We start from the raw sequence: 26557 nt of genomic DNA, 5'->3' as shown, positions 1-26557 counted from the left end.
GTTCTTTTCTTTTTAATTGTTCTCTTAACTTTCTTAAAAGAGCAATACTGATGGTTTGAATTCAACTATAAGTCAGTAAGTAACCTGTGCAAACATTCTATGAATTAAAATTTTGGCAGTCAGTCCTATGACTATGAAACTAAAAGACGGTCCTATCAAGATCACATAAAAATGCTAAAGTTAATACTGCACCTGGAGTGAGGCAATTCTAGATGTGAGATCTTTGTAATTATTTGTTCATGCAATTAGAGTGACCGTCTCACTTATTCCTCAAGGATCTTAACACACGTCGTCTTTGTATCACCCTTCTATCTTTTGTGATTGTGAAATCAGGTACTTTAATTCCGTACTGATTGACATAAAACTGCAGTATAGTATCAGTATATATAAAAGTATTATTTATATTGATTCTCATATTTTATTTTTTTCTCATCTATTTATTTTCATTTTTTAAATCTCTACTTTTTTATCTAAATAGCTCCACTTTTTTTGGAAAATGCTCTTTCTGTCGATCTCCTAGAGAGTACTTTCTCAGATTTATTCCATGTCCTTGTGCCACATAAGCCCTGTAGAAGAAAAGAACGGGAAATTTCTCCATGTTCATGATCTGGCATAGTTAGGTTTTGCTTCCATGAAGCTAAAAGCCTAACAAGCTAATGTAGATTTTCTAGTCCTCTTGCTATTATTGGTTCCTAACAGATACTCTACAATTCTTCCACAATCCTTAGTCAAGCTCTTACTTATAATGAAGTTTTCCTCTTTTGTATTTTCTAACAACAAAATGGCATTTAAAATTCAAAAATCTTCCACATGACATTGGTCATCAAAGTCCTGAAAAACCTTATCCAAAAACAGTCTGTGCTCTCTTGTTACCCAGTTCCAAAATGGCACATTTAATCTTCCTGGCTATAGAAAAACTTGAAATCAATGTTGATTTTGCCCTATACCCTTGCACTTTACCATCACCAACGCTAACATATTTTATAATTTTGACTGAATAATTGTAGAATTCCTTCTGTTTTACATTGTCCAAACCCTCTTAAGCCTAGCTATATGGTTACTTTATTTTAGGTATATTCATTAAGGAACAATATAATGTATTTTAGGCATATTCATTAAGGTGCATTATGAGTAGCAATAAAATAGTGCTACTTAGAATAATCCTGTGTTTTCATTGCTCTGATTCTAAGACAAGGTATTTTCACTCCGTGTATGCCCTTAAAATTTCCCTTACAGTGTATTAAATTGTGAGAAATATACTGATGATAACCTCCTTGGAATAAGAGCAGCAACAGCTGTTGTTTGGTATGATCATATATGAAAAGTGACTGCCTTTGAGTTATGTCTCAATATGTGATGGAAAGGAAGAGGTCATTTTCACATCCTTATACCATAAATAAGCCTCAGTCCTCTCTAAGAAAAAATTTATTGTTCATCACCAAATCAGAGTGGGACAAAGACGAAGGGACATTTCATTGTAATGTGACTTTTTTTTTTTTTTTCTCTTAAAAGTAAATCAGAAAACTGAAGTTCTTTACAGGACACAGCATCTGAAAATTATTTAGGTATCATAATATTTTTATTACTTGATCTCAGTTACCAGTACAATATTAACTGTGATATGGTGCATATTTTAATTCACATTAGATAAAAAGCTAAGTTGAGACTTTTACCTCACTTTTCATTCAAAAACAATCGCATATGTTTTCCATTTTATTGCCCTAAGGAGATATAAAGGCAATTTTAAAATAGAACCAAAATTCTTCTTTGGTACAGCACTACTGCCAGTTCTCTCATTCCTGTTCTCAGTGTGTTTTGCCTAGAATATCCATAAAACTCTCCCTTTATTTCTCTTTCATAGCTTTCCCACAGGGTCTGATAATATTTCACTTTCCAAGCAAAAAAACAAAGAGAAGCAATGGCAACAAATTTGTCAGTGTCTTTTTTCACACCTCATTTGTAGTTTCCTGATGTTTAATTTTCTGTTTGAACTAACCTAACTCAACATTCTCAGCTTTATCTTTTTCCTTTTTAAATGTTTTTAGTTAACAAATGAAAAAATGCATATTTATGTTGTACTCTGTGATTTTTCAATGTGTATAAATATATTTTGTAGAAAGGTTAAATCAAGGTAATTAACACATCCATTACCTCACATACTTATCGCTTTTGTAGGGTAAGAACATTTCAAATCTACTCACTTGGCATACATACATTGTTACTCATAACGGTCACCATGTCGTAAGTAGATCTCCCAAATGTAAGTGTCTAACTTAATGTCCTGACTAGCTCAAATTTTGAATCCCTTGACCAACATTTCTCCAGACCACCCCAGGCCTGACAACTACCATTCTACTTTCTGATTTATAAGTTCAATTTTGCTAGATTCCACATATAAGTGAGATCATGCAATATTTATATTTATATGTTTGGTTTGTTTCATTTAGCATAACATTCTCCAGTTTCATCATGTTATTGCAGCCAAAAGAATTGCCTTCTTTTCAAAATATGCTTTATCTTTTTCTAATTCCTTTAATGAAGTCCAAGACCTATGCAAAATAAGTTGCTTCTTATGTTTTGGGGCTTTCTATGCCTCCATTATTTCTATACACATGTTTCTTAGTCTTCACTCATCTCCCTTCACCATAATCTGCTTAAACTTTAAAGCCTATCTTAATTAATCGAAAATATTTTTTGATCTTTCACAACCTATGAAAAGTGATTTCTTCTCTAAATAATACATGACCCTGATTTTTAACTATTTCATGACCCATAGTTTTCTACCTATGTTATATTTTTGTCCATATTTTATTAACTATTTTACATTTCAAAATCTTGCAAAATATGTTTATATCTAAATATCATTTATATTTCTCATACTGAACATAGTAGATACCAGATAAAATGTATATAATTTCCATGGTTCTAGCAAGTATCAGAATTAAATTGGAAGATTAATTACCTAAGATCCAAAATCTTTGTTTTCTTTTATCAAAATTGAAGAAAATAATTAAAAATCAAATGAAACAAACATCTGACAATATCTCTCTGTAACAAAAATAGAACTGAGTAAAGACTCATGAATAACAAAAAGACTAATTAATAGTTATGATATGCTGTTAAAACTCATTATAAATAAATACTATGACCCCTTGTTAAATATGAGACAAAGTGACCATAATTTTATTTCAATACAACAGAAACATGCACATATACCCTCATCTATAGCCCTGTCTTCAATCTAATATAGTACAAAGGAAGCATCAAGATTTATTATAATCAAATTGACTTTTTATCACACGTTGAATTTCAGGCAATAAGACACAGAAAATGATGGGTTATTTCCATAGTGATAAGTCCATAAAAATAGATTTAATCATAAAATATGGTTGACAAATAATAAGGTTAGTTTTCCTAGTTACTTTTTTGACACCTCAAAAGAGACCACTTTGAATTGCTCATGTCATACATTAGACATTTGTTGAGAACTCTTACATGTCAGCCAGTGGAAATCAGGACAGAAATCATCTGTGAAATGTTACTGACTTTTAGGTACAGAGGTTCTCTTTGGTTTTGTTAGATTGTGAACATTAAATTGTTTTAAAAATAACATTGTCCTAGTTCTCTATACCTGGCAATACACTTTACAAAAATAAAAGTTTGAAACAGAGTCAAAAGGGGTATAGCCATGAAATACAATTTGCTGTATGGTTCTGGGGGTGAATCACTCAGCTTCGGTTTAGGTCTCCCTTCTGCCTTTTTCTGTTGCGGAATCTTTTCTTCCCTCTTATGGAAACATGGTACCAACACAATCAAAACATTTTTAAATTGTGTATGTAAAAGCCTCCTATAGTCAATAGGCAGATGTGACTCTGTTGGCCTACATTAGTCATAAGTTGTCAGTTAGAGGATGTGTTAGTGAAACATCTGCTTTCACTTTAATCCCTTCAACAGCCAATTTTCTGGCTGAAGGAACTCAGCATGAGTACCCACACTGAACAAGTTTGTGGTATTTATGGAGAGTAAGCCCTATTCATCACTGCCAATAAGGCGTTGCCACTATGCCCCAGCATCTTCATTATCTTGTATTCCCTTATTTCAATCACTGCATTAATACTGCTGAGTTTTCCTGATTATGAAGTAGTAATCATCATCTATTTCAGAGATGCATCTTGTAGGTACACGTGGCCCTTTCAGTCAGTGCTGAAAGCATTTGAACATCACCTTCAGAAAGTGTAAATCCTAATCTGACTGTGAGTTTGCCATGACACTAAGAGGCAATACAAATTCTTCATATTTCCCCTTTTATATTAGCAATACCTCTCATTTGTAACAGCTTAGCAGAAAAGCAATGCAGAATACACCCTATGTGTAATTATCATATGTGCATTTTCCATAAAGTTATGACTTTTTAATCTCTTCAATTTCCTACTTCCAAATCTTACTATGCATATACTTATCATGCTTATTTGATTAAAACCAAAACAGATAACTATAAAAAACTTCTATACTCATAGAAGTTTATATGAACTAATAAAAGATTATGCGAACTAATAAAACTTTATGTCATTTGTTCTGATTGCTGTGGAATCTATGATTTAATAAAAATATATTTTAATGTATTTTATAAGGTGGCTTATCCAGTAAATCAGAACATTCGTGTATTTTAATCAAATATAATCTGACTATTTCTTATCCATACCTGTATACAGATTTGTTGGGTGAGGGCATGAGTTCTTATATTCTCAGAACAAATCCCCCACAAATTCATGCATTCCTGCATTCAAAAACATTTCTGAGAACTTTGTCTGATATAAATATTACAACCTGCTTTCTTATTGCTTATATTTGCTTGGCATCCTTTTCCTATCCTTTCAGGCTCTATGTATATGTCTGTTTTACATAAGTTCTTGTACAGAATAAACTTAGATTTTGATTAGTGAACAAATCCAGAAGTAGAATATTTAAGGCGATTTATAATATTGGCATGACTGATATGCTTAGTTTCATTTTTTATGAGATCTTAAGTTCTTTTATGTAGTATTAAGCATATTTCTGTATAACATGTTTTCTTTGCTCTATTTTGCTAATTCTGGTATTTACAGTTATAAAGATTTTGTTTTAGTTCAAATGGTTACCTATACTAACATGTTTCATAATGCCCTTAGTCTCCTTTTTCAATATTTAGGTGACTGCATTTTATTTTATTAGCTTTGTATAATATCCTTGAATTTCACCCATGACTTTTGCAAACACCAATTAGCTTATTTTACTTTCACTTTTAAGTTTCCTTTCTGTCACATTATTTATTTCCACTTATAGAATTTATAAAATTTAAATATTATTAGTTAATTTTGTTCCCACCTTTGAGTCTTATTAGTGCAGTTAAATACATTGAATGATGACCATTTTCTTCATTGATGTTTCATGAATTCAGATTTCTCAGAAAGAATTTATGACTACATTCTTGAATGTTTAGTCATTCTCCTATCCTTTATAGTTGAATGACTGCTTATCTGAATTTTAAAATTTTGCTTATCATTTTTCTTTGTGTTTTTCAAAATATTATTTCACTGCTGTCTTATATTGTATGTTGTCAAGAAAGCTGGTGTTGACCTGTTTTTACATCTATCTATCTATCTATCTATCTATCTATCTATCTATCTATCTATCTATCTATCTATCTATATATATATTTGCAAATGCCTTGACCTCTTTGCCTGGAGGTTTTGTCATTGTTGTTTTTCATGTGACTTTTAGGTCTAATAACTTTATCAGGATATATCCTAAAATAGTCAGTCATAGTAAAATTTTCTTAGTTACTGCTGAAACATTCAATTTATATTGAAACGATCCATAGTAGTTTTAAATGTTACTTCTATCTGCTTATTTTATTTATTCTTCTTTCATATCTTTATGTAAATAATAGATTAGGATATTCAAAATATTTTATTTTTTAATATTTTTATCCTAGTGTTTTATTTTAATTCACATCCCCTTTTTGTTTTTGTGTTCATTTGTTTTTTCCCTCACAGTGAGATGTGATTTTCTGGGCATCTTGTAAATCTGTCTTTCTTTTGGTTTGGTTTGGTGAGTTTGTTTAGTGAATGTTCTGAATTATGTTCTCATACCTTACTGTTTTCTTTTGAATTTATTGTGAGTTTTAAAATTCCCTGATTCATTTTGTGCTTTCATAGTTGCAATTGCTAGCTTAAAGATATGTGGTTTATGTTGGAATTCTATTTTCACAATTTTGTTTCTGCTAACTTAATATTTTCATCATGTGTAAATTTTATCTATGTGGTATTATAATAGCTTTACAAATATGGGTTTTTTTGTGTTAATTGTTGTGAGCTTTCATTGAGAGACAGTAACAATTGTTTCTTTGGATGTTGTAATATGTTTTATTAGCTTACCGAGATTCTTACTGCAAGATCACCTCTACTGTTAGTAAAAGAAAGTGTGTTTATTTCAATAAATACTTCCATAGAAAAAAAACTATTGTTTTCAGAACTGTAATTTTATTTTTACTTATTTTTTTACTGTAGGACTCTAAGGTGGTCATATTCTTTCTTTTCTTCTGTATAAAGTCAACATGATATGTCTCTCCCTTCTGAGTTCCTGTCCCCCACACTGCTGTCCTAAGGATGCCAACTCTGACTCCATGAGCAATCGAGAGCCTAATTCAATTACACAGTAGCCAGGGCCTGTATTTGCAAAGCCCGGCTCCTGTTCTGGTTGTTTTTCTTTCAGAAGCAGACTCTTCTCAAAGGGATAATATCCATGGCTGTTACCACTAGAACTCTACCACACTCTTCTTTTTTCCTGCCTCACTCTGTGCTCTGTTATGGGCTTTTGAGCTTCCTCCTCTGGTTCCAGCAGTTTATCATCCCATCTATGTGTAAGTTACATTTTTCGGAGTTCTGTGTCCTCTTAGGCCTTCTAGAAGTGAGTGATAAGTGGTTTTACTTGCCCTCTTCATTGAACTCTATAGTTTTTAAAGATGTAAATTGAGATTTGACTTACGTCATCACTATCCTAGGAAAACATCTATTCACCATTGTCAGTTGTTTCAATGTGGTCAGACTTCTAACAATTTTATTGTGTTAATTTATATTATTGAAAAATATATACAAGTTGAAAAGCATGAGATATATATTGTTTCAATCCTCATATTATCCTCTTTTTAATGTCCTGATATACATAAGTACTTCATGATTATAAATAAAACATGTCTATTTCAGGTATGACACTGTATTTTGTATTAGCTTCATATCGTGTACTGTTTAAACTATTCCTCAACAAGTAAGAGATTACCCACTGTTCTGAATAGCCACTGATTTTCTTTTTTACACTCAAAACTTAAATTTCTCTGCTGGAGTCCTTTCTCCTTACTTTCATTAAGTGTAAACAAAATTGATATTTTCGGTGCCATTTCATATAAATAGGTTTTTTTTTTCTTTTATAATACTTTTCACAGGAAGAATTATATTTAGTAACAGCAATTTTTCAAACTGCTATTAAAATTTGTCCAAAAAAGTAAATAAAATTTTGATATACTAGTGTACTCAGATGAATTTTAACCATTTTTCTTTCTCTTGTCTATGAGAAATAAGGAATACAGGTATACCACAGAAATATAGTGGGTTAAGTTTCAGACCACCACAATAAAGTATCACAGTAAAGCAAGTCCAACATGTTTTTTTTTTTTTTTGGTTGCTTGGTACATATAAAAGTTACATTTACACTATAGTTTTCTTAATATGCATATTAATAATTTACATTATACTGTAGCCTTAGCATTATATCGAAAAATCAATGTACATAATTTAAAAATACTTTATTGTTAAAGCATGATCATCTGAGTCTTCAGCAAATCATGAGGTTTAGAAAAATATAGTACAGCAAAGATTTTCTAACAATGACATACAGTATTATCTGCATTCAAAGAAATACAAACAAGTACGGAAATTAATCAATTTAATATTTAAGGCTACAAAAGGCAATATTACTTCTCATAAATTTCTGGCAATTACAAATTTAATACCCCAAATTATAAAATATTTATAAACTCTTTTTTTGAGATTCTACACGTAAACAAATACCCTGCAAGTTAATATATTTAAAATGTATATCTAGCGTTTTCTAAAATCAACAGCTGATACGGTTTGGCTGTGTCCCCACCCAAATCTCATCTTGAGTTGTAGTTCCCATAATCCCCACGTGTCATGGGCGGGACTTGGTGAGAGGTAATTGAATCATAGGGGTAGGCGTTTCCCATGCTGTTCTCATTATAGTGAATAAGTCTCATGGGATCTAGTGGTTGTGTAAAGGGGAGTTCCCCTGCTCATGCTCTCTCTTATCTGCCAACGTGTAAGATGGGACTTTTCTCTTCATTTGCCTTCTGCCATGACTATGAAGTCTCCCAAACCATGTGAGTCAATTAAAGATCTTTCCTTTATAAATTACCAGTCTCAGGTATGTCTTTATTAGCAGTGTGAAAATGAACTAATACACCAATGTTTGTGTTATTGCATGAGCCAGAATTGGAATACGTATAAAAGAACCTGTAGCTCAGAATTCTTTTTACCAAACAATCTACTTCACACGTTACATCAGTGATATATGAATATTACATTTCCTTTTTTAATCATAAAAATAATGTCCCATAATAAAACCTAGAAGAATACTCTGAGAAAACATTCATATTTATGTGTATATCAATATATTTACACCATGGAGAAAATTAAAAGTTAGCCAATTAAAATTTTTTTGCCATGTTTAGAAGTTTGTGGAAAATTAGATTGTCTTTCATTTGCTATCAATCAGAGTGCCTCTGACTTTTTTCCAGCACAAAAAGTGGAAATTGAATTAGGTAAGTAAATTTATACATTGAGGGTTTGGAACTACATGTGGAAACTTATTAATTTTATTAATAATGTTTGAGAAAATACTAATGATGGAAAAAGAATTGGTTCTAAATGAGAGGAACCCAGTGATATAACTATATAACTAACTCTGCCTAGGGAGTTGAGTAAATTTAACCAAGTCTCTTATTGTCTTTGAATTCTATTTTCTGAAGTGTAAAAATCAATATTTCTTTCAATGCAAATGAAAGATTTACTGAGCATCTTCTCTAAATGAAGTGCTTCAAAGTGTTACAAAGATGAGTCAAAGATGGTCTCTGTATATTAGCTCCTAAGATGTTTATTTCTTCACAGCATGCTGAGATCTGTTCACTCAAAACTCTGCTAGTGCCAAACTCAGAATTTTATAAATCTAATGTTTCTTGTGTTTTAATGGTACCAGGAATATTTCCCCAGCAAAGAAATAGAATATTTTCCCTATATTAATTTTTATAAAGATGTAATATCCTAGTCTATTTGGGCTGCTATAACAAAATACCACAAAAGTAGTTTATAAACAACAAATGAGCAGATTTTTAGCCACTTTGTCCTCACAAAGTTATTTCCATTATCTACCAGCTGTGGAAAGCCATTGCTGCTCTTCAGAGGCCTCTGACCCAGAGACAATCTTTCTGGCTACTGGGGAACATCATTGAGATATGTAAGTCCCCTCTCCAATACCCCTTTCCTCAAGAGTTCACTGGCCCTCCTCCTCTTCTAGACGTTCCCCAAAGTGAGGATATGGAGAACAAGCAAACCAATGTATTCCCCAATGTAAAGTCCTGTGTGCTGCTGCCGCCTCCTGGTCATGGCTTTTTCCTTGTTCAGCTCTGAAATCCCTCAGAACTCCTGCTACTAACAACAGAGCCTTTCTTAATGTCACTAGGGTTGAACAGATTACTATTTATAAACTGCTGTATTGAGAGATGTTGACATAAAAAAGCTGTACGTAGTTTGGAGATAAGTGAAACCCAGGAAACCATCCCCACAATGCTAAACTTATAGAAGCATAACAGAAAGATGGATTCCAGAGGTTGGTGGTGGGATGCGGGGTGGGGGGTGAGAAGTGGAGAGCTGTTGGTCAAAAGGTGCAAAGTTTCAGTTATAGAAGATGAATGAAACATTATATTTAGGTTGTCTTCAAACTAGATATGTATATATATTTTTTCTTAAAAATAGCATTCAGTGAATGTTGGCTTTCTGATTATCACTGCAATATATACGGACAGTCTACCGTCTATAAAGTTTAGAAATTCCAAAATAAAAAATATAAGAATAAAAATATCTACTACTACATTTTTCAGATTAAGTCACAGTGCTGTTCATGAGAGACATAAAATAACTGACATTTTAAAAATCTCACTTTGACACATCTAGCAAATGCTTTTCCAAATACATCATAGTCATTCAGTTGGGTACAAAGAAACAAACATTCATGTTCCAGATCTTTGCCAGTATTGACCGTTGAAAATGTAAACAAAAAGCAGAGATTTTTAGTTTTATAGTTGAAAATGGAATATCATTTAATTATACATTTTATTACTATCCAAGGAAACATTGGAACATTTTTTAGACTCTTAAGAAATTGACATTATTGCATAACATTTTTCAGCCATTATCTTAGCATTATTTAATCGATTAATAGAATATAACTATATATCTGATATTATGAACTTTTATTTTTTAATTTTTAAACTTATATATGTTAAATATTCTTATATCTAAAACCATTTTTCCTTGTAGTATTTCATTGTTTCAGAAATGACTTCCCAACAAGAAATAAAATATTTTTTCTCTATTATGTTTTCTAAACATTAAATATTTTAGTCCATTTGGGCTGATATAACAAAATATCAGAAATGATTGGCTTATAAACAATGAATATTTGTTTTTTACAGTTCTGGAGCCTGGGAAGTCCAAGAGTAAGCCACCCACAGAGTCAATGTCTGATCAGAACCCTCTTCCTTAGGGGCAGCACATTGTTCCCGTGTCCTTATGTGACGGAAGAGGCAAAGCAGCTGTCTTGGGCCTCTTTTATAAGGATGCTAATTTTATTCATGAGGGCTCTGTCCTAACTTGTTAATCGCCTCCCCAAACTCATCTCCTAATGCAATCACTTTAGGAGTTAGCATTTCAACATATACATTTTGAGGGGGACACCAACATTCAGACTGTAGCATTGAATACCTCTATTCTACAAGACTTTATATGCCGGTCACATTTCCATTGTTATGATAAAATACACATACTATAGCATTTACTATTGCCACCATTTTTAAGTGTGTAATTCAGTGGCATTAAATACATTCACATTATTGAGCAACCAACACATCACCACCATATATCTCCAAAACTTTCTCAGCTTCCAAATGGAAACTCTTTACTTATTAAGAAATAACTCCCCATTTCCTCTTTCCCTCAGCCTCTGGCACCTACCATTCTACTTTCTATATCTATGAATCGGGTATGTCATCTCAGTCGTATTAGTGAAATTGTGCTTGGACAGAGATCTCTTTAATCTCACCCAAGTCAACTTTACCTACTTACTGAGAATGATCATCAGGCCCTTTCTGGTTATCATGTAATGACTCCCAGTTAAGTGTTAATACCTAACGCTTCTTAGAAACTTGATTATATAAAAGTGCTATGGGAAATGATTTCAATTAGTTACCAAAGTTAACAAATCTGGTAGAGATCTAAGGTGGCAGCTCAGGCCACAAACCTAATTTTATGATATTACTACATGATAAAGGGTTTGGACGACAGTCACTTACCTGTTCAAGGAATAGACCTGTGTTTTTCCAACCTTCCAGTACAAAAAGCCCATAGCCAAAGAGTCAGGTTGTCTGACTGTATGTAATAATATGGGGAACATGGAATAATATACATGATATATTACACATATATATTATTTGTAATATACATATATTTGTAATATATATAGAATAATTACCATAAAACACCATTTCTAGTAAAATATACATAGAAATTCAAATAAGGTTGATGTTTAAGTTCCTTTCTAACAATGACTCTACCAATTTTATAACTGTTTAAGTCTTCTCTTCATTCTTATAGACATATAATTGTTACTTTGGGAATCAGTTAACTTGTCTTTTATATTTCATTTCCTAAGTGCTAAATGGAGTTTCCCTGGGAAAAGCTGTCGTTTGCTGTCAATATCTGGCTCCCAGTTACATTTGCAGCACAAAGCATTTGAATTGACTGTTACAATGTAAGATTTCTTGCAGCCTTATCTTTTATACACTTCCTATCTTGTTGTGGAAAAGCAAAAGTCATATACCACAGTAAGAAGGAAGCCTTCTGATCTAATCTTCAACAGAACATAAGGTCAAATGCTTATGTTCTGTTGAAGATTAAAGAATATATATTCACTACTTATGTGACATTATAATACCTTATTTTTCTTCTAATCATTAATATTGAACTTAACTATCCATAATGTAAAAGTAAATGCATTACCATAGAAATATGGGCTTCTTATGAAATTGTGGAGCATTGTTTCTAGTTTACTATATATTTAAATACATTATATTTTTAAAAGCAAAATGATATAACACACACAAAGCGGTATAAGAATAAAATAACATTTCAATAGAAATTTCCTCTCTTTGCCGGGCGCGGTGGCTCAAGCCTGTAATCCCAGCACTTTGGGAGGCCGAGACGGGCGGATCACGAGGTCAGGAGATCGAGACCATCCTGGCTAACACGGTGAAACCCCGTCTCTACTAAAAATACAAAAACTTAGCCGGGCGAGGTGGCAGGCGCCTGTAGTCCCAGCTACTCGGGAGGCTGAGGCAGGAGAATGGCGTAAACCCGGGAGGCGGAGCTTGCAGTGAGCTGAGATCTGGCCACTGCACTCCAGCCTGGGTGACAGAGCGAGACTCCGTCTCAAAAAAAAAAAAAAAAAAAAAAAGAAATTTCCTCTCTTTGAACTTCAATTTATAGATGATACATAAAGCTAGAAATATGTTGAAACTTTCTAATATAATCAATGAATTTTCTCTTTTAATCAGAATAATTCCACAAAACAATTCAAAATAACTAACATATGTTATACAAATAGAATAGATTACACAGTGGATTTTTAATCTTCTACAAATAGTTTATAACAGCTTTGCACATTGGCAGTATTATAGCTAGAGGTTTATTCAAGAAGTGTTTATTGTTAATTGAAGACGTTCCCAATTCCTCACCATGATGACTTGTAATATAGTCAACATTGGCAATTTTTGATATTATCCACAGAAACTAAAAAAAAAAGTTTATAACAACAAATACCAGTTAATATGTAAAGGATAAAGCAATGTTTATATGCCTTGAAACTTTAGTATACTTGAGTAAACAAGTATAATAGTGACAAATTCTTTAACTTTTACTCAAAAGCTGTGATATCTGAGCCTTAATAAAAATAGATAAATAATAAGTAAAAAAAAGAAGACTTGTTGCTAAATTATAAATCTTTTTTTTTTTTTTTTTTGGAGGGATCTCACTCTGTTATCCAGGCAGGAGTACAGTGGCGCGATCTCAGCTCACTGCAAACTCTGCCTCCTGGGCTCAAGGGATTCTCATACCTCAGCCTCCCAAGTAGCTGGAACTACAGGCATCTGCCACCATACCCAGCTAATTTTTGTATTTTTAGTAGAGACGGGATTTCACCATGTTGGTCAGGCTGGTCTTGAGCTCCTGACCTCAAGTGATCCACCGACCTCAACCTCCCAAAGTGCTAGGATTATAGGCGTGAGTTTCCGCGCCCGGCCTAAATTGTTATTCTTAGAAAACTCATTTTAATAAGTGGATAATACTAAAAGAAATATAATAAATGCAAATTAACTTGTAAAATTGATAGATGGATTTTAACTAAGAGGAATGAATGTCTAACAGAATTTCACCAAAGCAAATTACATTAGACTTAATTTATTTAATAAATAAGATGCCTACATTTGAGATTTCTTATGAAGATATAGCAACTACTTTTCAGAAAACATTTTATTCAATTTGAAAAGAAAATTTGTGCAGCAAGTTTTAGTAGAGTAAGGATAGAAGAAATATTTTAATTCATAGAGTGTCACAGCAGTTAAAATTATTTTATGAAGAAAATATAAATAGCATTTTTTATTTGAACCCTAACTTAAGAATAAGGAATGTTACGCATCATTTAAATTTTTATAAAAATAATAAAATGTGCTACTTTTACCATTTTAACCAAAGAAAGAAAAAAATGGTTCAAAGGAAAACAGTTAAAGAAATGTAGATGCTGACTCAGACGGAAAAATGAGAGATCATCAAGTCAGTAAAGAAAATCATTTAGAAATAGACATATAAAGTCACATTCAATATGACCATGCTGAAAAGAAAAGAGAATATGTTATTTTGTTTTTGAAACAAGGGGCAATTTATACAAAGAAACATGGCAGGTAATATTTGGTTTATGGAAATTTCACCAGTGGCAGTAGGAATGCATGGGTTAGATCAGACCAAGTGTCAGTGCTAGTTAGTTCTTAACAGAAGAAAGTACATGGAAGCAATACAAATAGAGTGAATGTTAATCTAAGACTGCACATAATGACTACTAGACTAATTTATTCACAAAGGATCACACAAGCAGTGAAATTCAGAGATAAAGCAGAATGCCTGCTAGACATCAAGCTGTTATTAGAAGTGGCAGACATGCAGTGTGTGATTAAAGAAGCAGTAATAGTTGAAATAATTCACTGTGCGAATTTCAGTTACCTGCACTTTCTTCCAGTCTGTTAGTAACTGTTTCTAGCAGAACAAAATCTTAGAATAAGGGACCTGTAAAATTCACTGGTTCTTTACAGTCAGCAAACCAAAGATACGAGAGAGGCTCTTGACACAAACAAATGTACCATTTCATAAACTGACATCTCTATATTGTACTTTTTTTCCATTTATACTTTTGAAAACTGTTACATCTGTATCAGTTAAAATGATTGTCGACATTGGTAACATATTTTTCCTCGTTTCAAAATGTACATAAATCTAGTTTTATATGGCCCACAGAACAGATGTCTATGACCAATAATTTCAATTATCTTGAAAAATAAATGAAAAATGAAATTGATCAAATGGCCAAACACAAAACCTCAAAATTGAACCTCGAGGTTCAATTTTGTGCCATAAACATTTATAATTTGGGATGAATAAATAATTGTAAACTATAAAACAGATTATTAATTGTGATGGTTAATTTCTTATTTTTTGAGACAGAGTCTCTCTCTGTCGCCCAGGCAGGAGTGCAGTGGCATGATCTCGGCTCACTGTAAGCTCCTCCTCCTGGGTTCACGCCATTCTCCTGCCTCAGCCTCCTTAGTAGCTGGGACTACAAGTGCCCACCACCATGCCTGGCTAAATATTTTGTATTTTTTTCGTAGAGACCAGGTTTCCTGGTTTTAGCCAGATGGTCTCAATCTCCTGACCTCGTAATCCACCCACCTTGGCCTCCCAAAGTGCTGGGATTACAGACATGAGCCACGGATGGTTAATTTCATGTGTTAATTTGGTTGGGACACAGGATGCCTAGATAGCTGGCATTATTTCTGGTTGTGTCTGTGAGGATGTTTCCAAAAGAGACTGATATCTGAATTCTACTTAGGAAAGCAGAGCCATATCTCAAATGTGGACGAGTGTGATGGTTAATATTGAGTGTCAACTTGATTGGATTGAAGGATGCAAAGAATTGTTCCTGGGGAGTGTTTGTGAGGGTGTTGCCAAAGGAGATTAACATTGGAGTCAGGGTACATGCAGAATCGTCCTCAACCTGGGTAGGCGCCATCTAATCAGCTGCCAACTTGGCTAGAATAAAGCAGGTAGAAGACAGTGGAATGGGGAGACTTGCTGAGTCTTCTGGCCTTCATCTTTTGCCTGTGCTGGATGCCTTCTGCCCTTGAACATCAGACTCCAAGTTCTTCAGCTTTTGTACTCTTAGACTTACACCAATGATTTGCCAGGGGCTCTTGGGCCTTCAGCTGCAGACTGAAGGCTGCATTGTCGGCTTCCCCACTTTTGAGATTTTGGGACTCGGACTGGCTTCCTTGCTTCTCAGCTTGCAGAAGGCCTATTGTAGGATTTCACCTTCTGATCGTGTACGTCAATTCTCCTAATAAACTCCCCTTCATATATACATATAGCTTATTAGCTCTCTCCCTTTAGAGAATCCTGACTAATACAATGTGTATCATCCAACTTTCTGAGGGCCTGAACAGAACAAAAGAAGGTGAAGAAAGGCTGAATTTTATTTCTGCCTGATTGTGCTGGTACATCAATCTTTTGCTCTCCTTCTGCACTCCCGAATGGGCTTGCAGATTGAGACTGGAATCTACACCATTGGTTCTCCAGCTCTTAAGTCTTCAAATTACACTACTGTATTTTCTGGGTCTCCAGCTTTCAGACAGCAGATCATGGAAATTCTCAGTGTCAAAATTGTGTGAATCAATATCTTTATAATACATGTCACGTACCTATATCCTATTCTTCTGTTTCCCAGTAAAACTCTGACTAATCTATTTGCTAAAGTAACCTTAAATCATATCAGAGATTTAGGTAACTCAAAGTAATATAGAGAGCCATGACCATTCAATGGGGAAAGGACGGTATTTTTAGCAGATGTGTTAGGCAAACTAGACAAACTCATGAAAAAGAGAATGAAGCTGGATGCTGACTTTACACAGTATAGGAAATTTAACCAAAAATGGAGCTGAAACTCTTAAAGATAACAAAAGGGAAATATTTCATAAAGTTAAATTTGGTGACCATTTCTAAGATATAAAGCAATATTTTTAGCAAAATTTAAATTTTTGTGCATCTAAGAACACTATGGACAGAGTGAAAATGCAACCCATGAAATGGGAGAAGATATTTGAAAATTATATACTGGATGTGAACTTAATATCCAGAGTATATAAAGATCCCCTATAATGCAATAAATATAACAAAATGAATTTAAAAATGAGTAAAAAACCTGAATTGATGTTTCTCCAAATAAGATCTACAAATGGCAAATAAACACATATAAAATGCTCTATATCACTGATCATTGATGAAATTCAAACTAATTGCACAAGATACCACTTCACGTTCATTAGAATAGTTGTTATAAACAAACAAAATAGATCATATGTGTTGGTGAGGATATGAAGAAACTGGAATGCTTGTGCATGGTTGGTGAAAATGTAAAATGGTACAGCTACTATAGAAAATGGTATGGCAGTTTATTAAAAATTGAAACTTAGAGTTATCATATAATCCATTTATTTCACATTGGAGTATATGCCCAAGGATTGAACAGACATGTCTGTGTGTGTATCCATATTTCATGTATGCCAACATTTATAGCAGCATTATTTAAAGTAGCCAAAAGGTGGAAGTAACTTGAGTATTCATCAGTGGATAAATGGGTAGACAAAATGTATTATATACATACAATGAAATATTTTTTCAGCAAGAAAAAGGAAACTTTAACATATGTTACAACATGAATGAATCTTGAGACATTATGCTAAGTGAAATAAACCAGCCACAAAAGACCAACTTGCGTAACTCCACTTATATGAGTTACTTCGGGTGGTGAAACTTATAGAGACAAAACAAAATGTTGGCAACAAGGGGCTTGGGGAGGTAAAAATGAAGAGTGATTTTTTTAATGGGCCCATATTTCAGCCTGAGAGATGCAATAAAAGTCCTAAAGATGAATAATGCTAATGTTTGTACAAGAATGTGGATATAGTTATTACCACTAACCATAGTCATAAAATAATTGAAATAATAAATTTTATGCATATTTTAACACAATAAAAAATAAAAAAATCATAAAGCATTGATTATAGTATTGTATTGATGAACATATCTTGTATAAATAAGTACCATTTTTACAAGAAGGCATAAAAGTGGAAAAAGAGGAAAGTGTTATATATTAGCAAAGTTATGTTGGTATTAATCAAAACTAGATTCCTTTATTGTAAGGTACGAAGTGAAATGTCCAGGCCAACAACAACAAATACACATGCGCACAAACCAAACCAGAAAAACAAAACAATAACAACAACAAACTTCAAAAGTAAATTAAAACAAGAAAAGGAAATCAAAATTCCGTGGTAGAAAAAATATATTTTACAGAAGGCATAAATTGAAATATATTTAAAAAATATAAATTTAATTACATTAAACGTAAATAGATTAAACATTCCAATTTTTAGTGGGAGATACTTGAAGAATGGGTTAAAATAAAAAAGGCAAACAAATATAAGTATCAACAAAGATGTAGAAAAATGAACTGAGTGAAAACAAACTCTCATTCATTGATGGTGTGTGAAATGGTACAACCTCTTCGGAAACAGTTTTTCAGTTCCTCACACTATGTGTAATAGAGTTACCCCATAGCTCAGCCAGTTCGACTCCTAGTTATATAATCAAAAGAACTAACAATGTGTGTTCACAAAGAATTACACATTAATAATCATAGCGGCATTACTCATAGTAGCTAAAAAATGTTAAAAATCTGCATGTCCATTGACTGACTAATGCATAAACAGAACGTGGCATATCCAAACAGTGAATATTGTTTGGCTATAAAGAGGAATTGAGTACCCACAAAGATTAAACATGAATGAATCTTGAAAATATCACGTAAAATGAGGTAAACCAGTTATGAAAGGCCATATACTATATGATTTCATTTATGTGTATTGTCTAGAAAAGGACACAGCAGTTCAGATTCTCCCTCCTCCCAATTATTTTTGTCTCACCTTTCACCTTTCAAATCTTCCCTCCTGCATGCAAAGTCTGAGTCTTTCCCAGATTACCCAACTGTCTCATTAATTCACTTTTTCAGAATAAATAAATAGGAAGTATGCTCATCATTTATTTAGTAAAAAAGTCTGTTATCTTTGTCTGTTATTTAATCTCAGAGATAAGACAATAAGGTAAAGTACAGCACTGTATGGTGCATAGTAGACACACTAGAATGATATATGTAAGTAGTTTTAGTGCACACAAAAATGGAAATATTCTATTTTATGATTCAGTTAACAAACATTAGAGGTAAAAGGAGAAAAAGACAAAGGAAGAACTATTGAATACAAAGGAAAGAAATGGAAGATGAAAGAGAGGCAACGTGGGAAAGAAGAAAGCAAAGAAACAGGAAAGGAAAGGAAGGAGGGAAGAAGGAAGAAAAGAGGATGGGAGGGAAGGTAGGAAGGAAAATAGGCAAATGCAAAATATTCGAAGACTTTGTTTTGGCTTGAGTTAGTCTGGTGTTTGGCTCAGGTTAAAATTTTTCTCTATTTGTTAATTAGGCACCAGCAGAAAGACAATAAATTATATCCCCAGATATCTGAAGAAATCATTAAGGAAATAATGCAAAAATAAGAATGTCACAATAGCTAAAAGACAGAGTAATGTGCTGCAAGGAAACAAATCCACAAGATTTGGGTTATTATTTCTATAAGCCAAAAACTGTTGTAACATCATTTTTTTCAATATGTTAGTAACTAACTTCTTTAGGCTGAAAAACATCATTCAAACAAATATATATCTTTTGAGATAATTATAGGAGTGTGAAGTGAGCTTAGAAGAATTTACCTCAAATATTAAGAAATCAGTTATTTTGTCTTCTGTTCATGTTTCGGTAAATTATTTCTGTGTAATAAGAAAGTGAATGAAAGGGGAAAAAAGGGATAGAAAAGGAAATAACTAAGTACCTGGAAATTTTGGCGGGATAGTCAATTACCTCAAATTTTAATTGTGTGATGTAAAACTTATTAGGGGAGCATAGACTTTCTAAACAGAAGTTGACACTTTTCTAATGATTTAATATTCAATGAAATAAACAGTCCTAAAATTTGTCCTGCCACTGTGAGTACTTTTTATAAAAGCAGTGTTGTCTCCTTCTGGGATAGTCCATTATATGACCTTAAGATTTGTTCCTATGAGTTTTGTACTTTGACCTAGACACGTGGTACATGTTTTACCAATATTATAAATTTAGTGCTCAAATATTGCTACGAGATAATTTCTAACTTGCATTATCAATATGAAATCCGAGGCTCAGAGAGTTTTTGTTGGGAATAGTTTTTGACTATCATGCCTTTAATCTCATTATTACATTGCTTCTTGAAAGGACATTTGTGCCTGATAATTCCCACTATGAAAATAAAAAGACATATAAAACAAAAAACACATGAAAATAGAATCAGTTATTCATGTGGCAATCTGTAGATATTTAAAGAAAATGTCTAGGTCTCCTCCCACCAGGAATATCTTTGTGCTCTCCGCTGTAAACCGGCCTACTTGCCAGCCAATGTCATACAGTTTTTTGTTGTCATTTGTTTTATTGTTTTGTTTTTGAGATGGAGTTTTGCTCTGTCACTCAGGCTGGAATCCAGTGGCACAATCTTGGTTCACTGCACCTTCCAGCTCTCAGGTTCAAGTGATTCTCCTGCCTCAGCCTCCCAAGTAGCTGGGATTACAGGCGTGCACCACTACACCCGGCTAATTATTATTATTATTATTATTATTATTATGTATTTTTAGTAGAGACAGGGTTTTGCCATGTTCGCCAGGCTGACCTCAAACTTCTGGCCTCAAGTGATCCGCTTGCATCGGCCTCCCCATATTCTGGGTGTCACACAGTTTTAAGTTCTCATATTGTTCATGTCCCTGAGTGCCCTTCTTGTCCTCGTACACACTGTCAAGTTTGTTAGTGTAACTCTTTGAGCATAGTATAAATGTGGACATAGTATATTTGTTGTGACTGAAATATCATAGACTATATAAAATGCTTTGAGTATATGCAAATCCTGCAACACAGAACCTGAGAAAAATGTGGGCAAAGAAAGGAATCTGTATTTGAATTACAATCTAAGCTTAAAATGATTGCATTATTCTATGTCAGCTAAAAATAAGGTATTGTTTTACTTAACTAATTTAAATGTTTAATTATGTCAGAACTTGAAAAACATATACCGTGCATCCTCACAAATGCGCTATAAGATTCTTTTGTTCATGTGCCTCTGGCAGCTGCGGTTGTGTATTTGCACTGCCACTGTAGGAATCTGATACTGTAATCTGAGTGAGGTACATGTTGAGCCTCTGGGATCCCACCAGAACTGCCTCACTGCAATATATTCTCTATAATTGGTGAATGTGTTCTATCAGCAGCAGTTGAATTATTCAATTATTACTCATTAGTTGTCTCTAAAAGGCTGATCTTACCCCTGATTACATTATTGACAGTTTAGGAAATGGTCTGTGAGGTCAAGCAGGAGCCTCGCTCCTGACAATATGTAGCCTACGTGTCCCTCCGCCTGTACTTGGCTATCCAGGCTTAGCAATTCTGAACAGTGTTAATCTTCAAAGTCCAACGTGTCTGCAATAGAGTGTAGCTCGTTTCACTATCTAGGATGAGTACTTTACGTCTCCGAATGACAGCAAACTTTTATTGAGCCTAGTCTTAAGACTGTTTTAAGCGCTTTCAATGGAATTCTTTCTATGTTTTCATACTTTTATGAGGTAATATGGTGGCCACAAGAGTGCACCTCATAAACTCCCAACTACAGAGAGCATAGTTAATTCAGGGCCTCACTGCTATAATTTGAAAAACATCTCTGAAATTATGTTGTATCTTTGCTTGTTTAGGGTATTCCTGGCACTGACTGAGCCCAGCCAGAATACCACTGCAGACCCATTATTGCGAGACTTCAGGCACCCCTGACAGCTGTCTTTGGCTAGAAGACTCAACAATGACCTCGTGGCAACTTTCTACTTTGCATAGACGTTAATACACCTGCCCAACCTATTTTAATTATTTTCTTCTCTCAGTGCCATCATTCAATTGTTTAGATGACCGCCCCCGAAAACTTACATTTTCTAACTTCCTTGCATGTTTAAATCATCTTGGTGTGTCCAGCATTGGTGGGTCATTGGTCTCGTTGACTTCAAAAATTTTGCAGTAGACCCTCGCCATAAGTGTTACAGTTCTTAAAGATGGTATATCTGGAGTTTGTTCCTTCAGTGGTTCAGATATATCTGGAGCTTCTTCTTTCTGGTGGGTTTGTGGTCTGACAGGAGTAAGCTGCAAACCTTCCCGGTGAGTACAACAGCTCATAAAGACAGTGTGGACCCAAACAATGAGTAGCAGCAAGATTTATTGCAAACAGTGAAAGAACAAAGCTTCCACACTGTGGAAGGGGACCCGAGCAGGTTGCCTGTGGTTGGTTCTGCAGCTTGCTTTTATTCCCTTATCTGGCCCCACCTACATCCTGCTGATTGGTCCATTTTACAGAGAGCTGATTGGTCCACTTTACAGAGAGTTGATTAGATCATTTTGACAGGGTGCTGGCTGGTGCATTTGCAGTCCTCTAGCTAGACATAAAAGTTCTCCAAGTCTCCACTAGGTTAGCTAGACACAGAGTGCTGATTGGTGTATTTACAAACCCTGAGCTAGACACAGAGCGCTGGTTGCTGTGTTTACAATCCTTTAGCTAGACACAGAGAGCTAGACATAAAAACTCTCCAAGTCCCCAATAGGTTAGCTAGATACAGAGTACTGAGTGGTGTATTTACAAACCCTGAGCTAGACACACACTGCTGATTGGTGCCTTTACAATCGCTTAGCTAGATATAAAGGTTTTCCACGTCCCTACTAGATTCAGGAGCTCAGCTGGCTTCACCTAGCGTGTCTCGCAGTGGGGCTGTAGGCAGAGCTGCCTACCAGTCCGTCACCATCCCCCCGCCCCCCCCATAGCCCCTGGGCGATTGATGGGACCGGGTGCCGGTGCCGCAGAGCAGGGGGCTGCACTACTGGGGAGGCTCAGCTGCGCAGGAGCCCACGGCACTGGTGAGGTGGTTCCGAGGCAGCTGAGGCCAGTGGAGAACTGTGCTGTTTGGGCCAGCGGGGGCTGTTGGGGGACCTGGCGCACCCACTGCAGCTGCTGGCCCGGGTGTTAATCCCCTCACTACCCTGGGCCTCCGCCCAGGGCTCCGAGTGCGGGGCCCGCAGAGCTCGAGCCCACGCTTGCGGGAACTTGCGCTGGCTTGTCAGCGCGGCATGCAGCCCCTGTTTCCGCCCGTGCTTCTCCCTCCACACCTCCCCAGAAGCAGAGGGAGCCGCCTCTAGCCAGCCCAGAGAGGGGCTCCAACAGTGCCCTGGCGGGCTGAAGGGCTCCTCAAGCGCCAACAGAGTGGGTGCCAAGGCAGAGGAGGCACCCAGAGTGAGGGTTGCTAGCAGGTTGTCAGCTCTCATTGGTATCTACTTCTTTTTTTTTTTTTTTTTTTTTTTTGACGCGGAGTCTTGCTCTGTGCCCCAGGCTGGAGTGCAGTGGCGCGATCTCGGCTCACTGCAAGCTCCGCTCCCCCGGGTTCACGCCATTCTCCTGCCTCAGCCTCCCGAGTAGCTGGGACTACAGGCGCCCGCCACCTCGCCCGGCTAATTTTCTTGTATTTTTAGTAGAGACGGGGTTTCACCGTGTTAGCCAGGATGGTCTCGATCTCCTGACCTCATGATCCGCCCGTCTCGGCCTCCCAAAGTGCTGGGATTACAGGCTTGAGCCACCGCGCCCGGCCAAGGTATCTACTTCTTTGATTAATTAAACCAGTACAAGCATACACTAATATTAGTCCAAATTTTATATGATGGTGGAAATTAAGATAATTTGTCCAAGATCATTGACTTAGGAAGTTACAGAGCTGGGTTTGCATTAAATCTTCTAAAGGAGAATCCTCTTAGGCCTGATCAACTTACTCATTGCAATGGTAAGTTCTAGAAAACGGTACATGTTAAACCTCAGAATCTCAACATAGATTAAAAGCTTTTGCATCTCTTACGTTGGGTTAGGGCTTTCAGTGATCACATTTAGACAGGAAGACGTCATGTTTGTAAAAGGAGTCTAATTTTAATGTATTGAATACAGTGCATATATATTCATTTAGGCTTATTTAAAATAGGTGTGTCTTTAGGCATTTATTATTCAACTCTATTTAGTAAATATATTTTTAGACAAATTTACAGTTTACTAATTTAAAAGATATTTGAAATTTATACTCATCCCTGAAGTTTTCTTTTGAAATAAAATAATGAAATCTGTTCCATTTCTTTTTTAAATTATTTTTTTTAATTAATTAATTAATATTTTGAGACCGGATCTCCCTGTTACTCAACCTGGAGTGCAGTGGTGGGATCACAGCTCACTGCTGCCTTGACCACTAGGGGTCACACCTTCCACCCCCCTCAGCCTCTCAAGTAGTTGGAATCACAGGTATGTGCACCATGCCTGGCTAATTTTTTAATTTTTAATTTTTTTTGTAGAGAATGGTCTCACTATGCTGTCCAGGCTGATCTCAAACGATTCTTTTACCTCAGTCACCCAAAATGCTGGAATTACAGGCGTGAGACACTCAGACCACCCATTCTGCTCCTTTTTGTTACCAAATTAAAAGAAGAAATTATTAGGGTGCTCACCCAATGCATACTAAAAATTTCCAAATGGTTGTAATATAAAAGGTATTTTTCCTTCAGGATAATCAACTTAAAAAAAAATAAGTAACTTTTATTATGAGTTTATGCTTATGAGAGCATGTTCGGAGAGCCACAGAACTATGGTAATGTCAGTGATTCAAGAGGAACTGTAGAAGAGGTATAGTGTTTTAACAAAATATTCTTTAGATCAGTTAGCCATTTCGCTGGCAACATCTGATTGAAACATGAAAATATCCTTTCTTTGACCTTTGATGTTTAATCACTTTAACAAATTTTGTAATTATCTGAAGTTAAATACTATAAAACAAAAACAAGTATAAGAAACAAAAATAAAGCGTAGGGAGGAAGGAAACCTGAGAGCTATTCACACAAAGCTAGACCATTAGTGGACTGAATAAATAACTCACAGTAAACTTTTATCAAACATCTTCTCATGCATTAACAATAACTGTGGATTCTTTGCATGGTAGTGCTCTTTTGAAAAAATGTTCTAATATTTATTTACAGTTGATTGTCATTTTATTGCTTTAATGTATTTTTGTCTTTATTCAGGGGTGAATGACCTGAGTTACTTGGAGAGCAATAGTGTTCGCATTTGTACTCCTCAGCACTTAAAAAATATAACTATATCTGAGTCCATTAGCCAGCTTCGATTTATGACTTCTGAGACTGTATTATTTTCAACAAATGATGTTGCATAAAAATCTATGAATTTACATAATGGAATCTACAAATGTCATGGATTAACTACATTAATGTATTTATTGCAGTAATTTGATTTTTCCTTTTAGATAAAATACAATGTTTTAAATTTTCCTTTAAAAGATATTATTAATCATATTGACTTTGTGGCTAAACATGCTGTCAGATCAATTTAGCACTGAGGATAAAAATGTCTTATATTTGAGATTCAAAGATAAAAAAAGCCATAAGTATTTCCAAAAGATTGCTTTGAATATAAACAGATATATAAGATATAAAAATACATCAATGGGAAGCAAAAAAAAAAAAAAAAAAAAAAGGCCATACTACATCATTTGTGATAACTGAAACAAAAAGTAATATAATGTTAAATCCAAAATGAACATATAATATGTATACACAGTCTTATTAGAGCATTACTGGCCTTATATGTTTTACATTTATAAATACATTATAGTTTTACATTTTTACATTTGCAAACAAAAACATAACATCAAAGGCAATGTTTTTAATAAATGAGGTTTAAAAATAAAAATTTATTGACTTTATTGCTATCTAGTTTTGCAATAGCCTATCTGTATCATAATAACGTTTCACTTGAAACTATATTAATTTAATTTCATTTATCTGAATTCTAGGAAACGTATTTTCTCTAATAAATAGTTGTAGATATCCTGAATGTTATTAGGAAGCACACATATATATGACTTTGAGTTTGTAAATGGCTAACACATAAAATTACTTCTTTATTGGCCAACATTTATGAAATTAATATAAAAATAAAATTAAAATGCAGCAATGCAGAAAAGGAAGGTGAGGCAGCAGTATATCCAAATATTTAGGAGGTTCTGCAGGGCATACAAAGAATAAAAATTTGACAGTAAAATTCAATGGAGCTGAGAAAAACACAAGCACATTCAGATGAAAATGAGAATCTCAAAAATTGCCAGGTTTTTCCTAGTGTGACTCCGAATATGGAGGTATTGGAAGTTAGCGAGTTGGACCATATAAGTAATTAATTACAGAACAGTAGAACAGCTTTAGTGGACCAATGCTCTCAGAAAAAGTGTTTTCTGATTTAAATACATAAAAAGCCCTTTCAGGTAAAATTTATAACAAAATGATGTTGAGACTAAAGAATATAATAGTTTCCAAGGTAACTTAAACCACCAATGGAGAGAAGAAGCTTATAATTCCAAAGGTACACTAAAAATACAGATAAATAAAAAAAAGTATTTATTTTCTATTAATGCAAAATTAATTACCACAAATGTAGTGGCTTCAAATAACATCTGCTTGTTATATCACATTTCTGCAAGGTAGGAGTTGAGATGGCTCTGCCCAGCCTAGGGTCTCATGAGGTGAAATGAGTATGTCACCAGCCTGGCCCATTCTCAAGTCTCTGGAGGACGACCCACACCCATTCATTTTGGTTTAT

The 26557-nt window shown here is 34.5% G+C and overlaps 1 non-coding gene across 1 annotated transcript; it reads left to right on the top strand.

The window, feature by feature from the left end:
* The first annotated feature begins 13037 nt into the window (after positions 1–13037).
* Positions 13038–13175, top strand: LOC126957848 (U4 spliceosomal RNA). Its single transcript, XR_007726991.1, has one exon. It is a non-coding gene; the product is annotated as a U4 spliceosomal RNA (small nuclear RNA).
* The last annotated feature ends 13382 nt before the right edge of the window (positions 13176–26557 follow it).

The sequence above is a fragment of the Macaca thibetana genome, chromosome 6, assembly GCF_024542745.1.
Source record: "Macaca thibetana thibetana isolate TM-01 chromosome 6, ASM2454274v1, whole genome shotgun sequence".
Classification (NCBI taxonomy): domain Eukaryota; kingdom Metazoa; phylum Chordata; class Mammalia; order Primates; family Cercopithecidae; genus Macaca; species Macaca thibetana.
This window is presented reverse-complemented; position numbering and strand designations above follow the sequence as displayed.